The sequence below is a fragment of the Botrytis fragariae genome (assembly GCF_013461495.1).
Source record: "Botrytis fragariae strain BVB16 chromosome Unknown tig00000006, whole genome shotgun sequence".
NCBI lineage: Eukaryota > Fungi > Ascomycota > Leotiomycetes > Helotiales > Sclerotiniaceae > Botrytis > Botrytis fragariae.
In genome coordinates, this window is record NW_023500988.1 from 3,410,191 (window position 1) to 3,416,190 (window position 6,000).

Consider the following 6,000-nt stretch of genomic DNA (forward strand, 5'->3'; position numbering starts at 1 on the left):
CCACGGGTATCTATTTACCTAGGACTAAGTCAATTCCTCCACAAGTAACGTAACAAATAGGCTGTGTCAGCTTAAACACTTATTTCAATATTCCAATGAAATATCAGAGGTTCTACTTGAGATTGAACGGGACCAATACACCTGACTCTTGTCCACGAAAGAAGGAGAAAGAGAAGGAGCAGGAGCAGGAGCAGGAGCAGGTAAGAGTCGATGTTCTGACCCAGATCCGCGTTGAGATTCCCCAGTGTTCTGGATGGATAACTCCAAGGAATCGTAATTGTGGACGTCGATGGCAAAGAATCATAGAGAAAGGAGATGAAATGGAAAGCCAAGAGCAATAATGAATATCTCAGATGAATAAGATTTCATATCTCATATTTTATTTGAATATATGAAGTATCATATTCTAGGTAACTATATGTGGGCAATAAAGTTCCAACTTTATATCTGTTGTATAACCTGATATGGAAACTATTGGATGAAAAAGATTTGAACTCAAAATACATAGGTATCAAGTATTCACCCGGTCAAAAGGAGCTGGAACGAAGAGGGTGCATACAGCCAACACTTGGAGTTGCCAAAACTTTGAATGAGGATTTTTATTTGAATTTAGTCCCTCCCTTAGAGAACGAGAACTTTGTCACAACAGTGTGACACGAATTTTGCACAACTTTTCTATTTCTACAATGTACATCGAAATCGAAGTTCAAAACGTATCCATATCAAATCAAGATCAAATCGTTACAGTATCCCAAGGCCATCTACAACCACCCACCCCCTTCATTTACAATCCCCTCGTTCTCGCTCCCACGCCTCACACACGGAACATTGAAGTCTTTCAAGCCAATCACCATCAACTTTTCGTCTTCTTGCTACTTATGATAATATCCTACCACGGGCGCCGCTACGGGTGTCGCCATGATCAAGAAATTTGCTAGTTTCTCACGCCGTCGATTCTTCATTGACTGCAGGCCTATCAAAAGACTCCAAACCTCGTCAAGTTGAAAGTAATCTTTACGAATTCGTCGACGCCACAAAATTGATTTGTTCAACCATTTCGTTCTCTAAAACGTCCACCAGGTCTTGCTGAAGGGAACAAAGGAGAAAGCTGACAAGTATCACAGCATAAGAGAGGGTAATTTCCGTGCCAGCTTCAATCTTACTTTTCTTTTCACAGCATAGGAGTTCTATAGATTTCATCATGCTATTGACTACTTTGTCCATTGTTCTATTTATTCCTGCTCTGTACAAAGTTCTCATCAGGCTCTTTCCCAGTCTCTCTGCCAGATACCCTACACAATATTCATGTTTGTCAAACGATCAAGTAATCTGATCCCTCCATGTTCCCTTCATCCATCATCCATCTAACCCAGCCAGCACTTTGCCTACTTGAGTAACTTTACTCTCGTTCCCTCTTGTCCACCCCGAGATCTACTAAACCCCTCGATCTCCCGATGTAGATATTGCTCCGAAGAATATTTTTAAGTTGTCAAACCAATCGTCACCTGCACGGAGATGAGTCCTAATCAGGGCATCGCACATTATATGAAAATGCATGGATAAATCCTTGCTAACATATCTTTTTTACCTCTTATGGCCAATTCAGGCGACATAACCGATCTTCCATTCAAAATCTAACAAGTGCGTGCCAAGAATTCTTCGCGTTTTCTAGGTACTCTGTGCTTCATTTATGAAGACTGCTGATCTATTCTAGCCACTTACTTGCATTGCCATTCGAGAGCTGTGAAGTTGTCACCAAGGTAACATCCTCCCGTTTGGTCGGAATGTCAAAGCAATAAGAACGACGAGGCAACGAGGTTCAAGATCCTTCAATCGAACATACTGCATAGAGATACTGCATAGAGATACTGCACAAAGATACTACTCTGGGTCCTTGAGGATTTCTCCATTAATCCAGGCAATTATCCGCATCTGGGGACTTTGTCTCATCGTATGACATATACCGAGGTTGCTTATTATATTGAAACCTTACACAGATGCCGACCATGGCCAAGTAAGAATAAGCCACTCACACATTTTCTTCACGGTACTCAATGAAATCTGTGGAACTCATGATGCTACTTTTTAACATCGTACAGAAACACGAGCAAGCAAAAGGCTAGAGAAATGTTACTATTTTCAGTGATCCTTCTCCTGCCATGTACGACAATTCTTACCTTGCCATCCATCTAGCCAATGATACACTTTTGCACTTCAAAATGCATCGAATTCTCGAGCGCATGATAAAGCCCTACGATCGACTAGTAAAAATGTCATGCTCGGGAACATCACACATCACACATTACATACATCGCACGAATCAGGCATCATTCAAAAAAAGATCATCGTTTTACATTTCCTTTTTCCTACTCACCGGAATATATCAAAAATTGAAAGATCACTAAAACCCGCTCGAGACCGCCTATCAACTGCACAGTCTGCACCGCCTGCATCTAGTTCTGCAACAGAAGACACCAAGAAAACTCTATGACATTTTTACTATTCCATTCTAAACATTTGAGCGACAAATGACACAAATGACAGAAAACCATGTAGAATTTTGAGTTGGAGGAGTTGGAAAAGTTTTCTGTTGATATGAAAGTTCAAACTTTGAAGGCGATGATCAAAATCTTCCGCTTCTGGATTGTGTCACAAGCATAGTAGAAAAGATGCCATGTATTTCTGTACATGTTCAAACCCTTCTCCAATTCTACAAAGGTATCACCAGATCACATGATTATCCAAACATCTAGTTCACGGAAAATAGCACAAATCTTCCAGTACCGTATGCAATGAATGGATACAACTCGTACGTACGTGCATCTCGTTACCATAACCCGAACGGATGGAAGAAAAGGACCGAAACGCATGCTCTTCGCGAGAGAGAAGTATGCGGACTCTAGAGAGAACATTCCATAATGCGGAGAAGAACTTTCGCTTCAACCTTCCAGAGTACAGACTTCACGAGCCTCATGATTATGAATCTCAACATCATCATTATTTGACAATGTTTTCAATCACACTCTCGTTGGGAGCTTCCAATCGATCCGTCTCCAAACTTTGATGAAATATGGATACCAGTATGCCAGTATGCGAATAGTCATTCTCATCTCACGTGCATACCTTCATGATCTCCTTTTTTCAATTGCATATTAGTAACATGTGATAGAAAGCTTACAGGAGGGTCGGAATAACTTCTTCCCTATCATTCAATTCGTTTGTTTCGCATCTCAACCAATATACCAATTTTTCCTCAATCGTCATGCGCCGCTGTTTCTGGGTTTGCCAACGAAGAGTTTTGTTCTGCAGACCAATACTAGATTCCCAAAATGATTAATTATTCTATACATTCCTTTTGACATTTTATCAGGAGACCACATCATTAGTTTTGATAATGGCTTGATAGTAAACTTCTCATGTGCATTAAGAATCTGGAGATACGGTAACGGTATAGTAATTCATCCTTCATCTCCACAATACCACCGAATCACGCCTCCTCTCCGCACATCTCTAGGTCTAAAGATCTTGATAAATCATTGGCAATACTGATATAATCATACTCTTACCCCACAAACTTTGTTCACTTGTACTACACCAGACATAACTCCGTCTTTTGGCTTCCCTTGGTCTACGTGAGTACAAGCTTCGGCACTCAATGACCTCTCGGTATTGTTCTGAAACTTGTCTGATCTCTCCATTGGCCATGTATTGAGTTCAGCAGTCTTCAAAATAGTTGGCGCTTACGCTTTTTGCTTGGGGTCCCCAGATTCCCTCCGCATTTGGATATGTACCCCGGATACGGATAATCAAAAAGGCCCGATCAATAGAATGATTTGTTGGTTTGAAGCTTTTTCCTTGGTTTGATTGTCATTCATTTGTGTTGATTTGGATAATGGGTCTACAACGGACCTGCTTTTCACTTTGACATGGCGGCAGTCGCGGAAATCTTTGTTCGTAGCTAAACCTTTACGGTGCCACAGTGTCCGCAAATCGGAGATCTTGGGCCGTCCCGTTTCTAAAGCCTTCGATTATCTCCTAGGACGCGGGTGAGAATTTAGGGCACCTCGCAAGGAAGCATTTGGCTATAATTTCCTGCCTTTATTGTAATGTCTACCGGCCTAGTATTCCTGAGGTGACAGTGTAATTTGCGATGAGCCGAAGTTCAAGGAATAAATGAAAATCTCACATGTAGTTTCTTGTATCCCTGACTGCGGGAGTCTCATTTCCGATATTTGCCGAAAATTACAGTGAGGCTGTTTCAGAGATAGAAAACATGTGAATGAGTATTCAGGGCCTAGTTAGATGGATTGTAAGGAACGCATCCATTTTTCGATTCCCCAATTCTAGGCAGGTTTTGTTGTCCATTTTCCCTGGCATGCTATTCTCAATGTCTCGACGGGAAACTGCTATTTCATTCGATTTCGATATTCTTCTAATTTTCACATGTGCTCTACACTCTCAACCTAGGATGTTGTTCGAGAATAATGGCTTTGTACACTCTATAGCTACAATTTCATTATTCCCGGATCAAACCTTACTTTGGATAATGAGGACTCATGGAGGTACCGGTTTACAGAGTGTTGATCACTAATACTTATACTAGTCGGCAATCTCAAGCATGGATCTTCAATTCTCACCAAGCTTGATATTGCGATCGTTATTCTCTTCAATTATTGCTGCCACCAAAGTTGTCTCGTGACGATGATTAGGTAGTGCCAGCCATTAGACCTCGCTATACAACAATTCTCCCGGCCATCAACTCACTCGTCTTCGAGCCATATAATTTCCATGTCATCAACATTTTACCTCGCATCAAGCAAGACACTTTAAACATTTTTAATGCCCCCTTCATGGGTCGTCTGGGATATTCCTTATTCTCGTATATTCAAATGCACTGTTGAAATGACTTTTGTTCTTATGACTGCTATTCTTGTCTCTGTATCCCAATTTCTCTGGACGCCATCGGCTTTTTCTTGACGGGTAATGAATATACCCTCCGTTGCCCATTTTCATCCTGCTTGTTATGAGCCAGTACTTAAGATGTATTTCCAGTGGCAGTACTGAGAAAAGGTAAATATAGACATTAGTATCTACGCAAGACACGGTGTATGAATAATGTAAGAGGCTCCTATGCAGAGTTTGTATCAGCTTAGGCTTTGATTTATCAATAGTCTGAACTTCCCCTGTTTTCTTTTGGCTTCTCGCGACTTATGGCGTGGAGGATGGTTTTGGGCTACATATAGTGGTAGTTGAGATGATTCACGGCGATAGGTTGTTTATGACGGCAATCAAATATCAATATCACTGAAGCAATTTTTCATTCTCTTTCACTCTCAAACTTTCCTCTTCAAGTTTCAATTCTAATACTTGCCTTGAGATCTCCAGTTTATCATATCCTGTACACATGATATTTGCCAAAGAACAAGAAGTATGAAATTTCGCGCAAACTAGATTTAAATCTTATCTCCTGCTATTTCTTTGTTTGTAGCTACTCTACAAAAACCATATTTCTTAGACACGCAGGCCATGAATATTACAACGATGTAACATTAACGCTGGCTTGGTGGCTACTCGACAGTGGTGTCGGACTTGGTACCAGTCGATTGATGATACGCAGATCAGCTCAAGAAGTTCATTCTCATCTCGAATTACATCTTTCTCTCGGTATCACTGATACTTTCCAGGACTATAATCCAAGTTAATGATCCTATCGATGATTAATCTCATTCATGACACTGCTTCTCGTTATTATGTCTTGGAGCTATGGCGATATGAAGAGCAACCTGATAGTCCCGCATATTTGCTATTAACAACAACAATGTTTGAAGCCATTTGCTTAACATTTTAAATCACAGCTATAGACTAAGGCACCTGTACAAATGTAACTTCAAGTAAATCGAATCTTGGACTCGATCTAGATGACAGAAGAAGAAGAAACTCATTGGCGTAACCTTATTATATGGAGGGGAGTCCACACATGTGCTAACTCAGACGTATGTA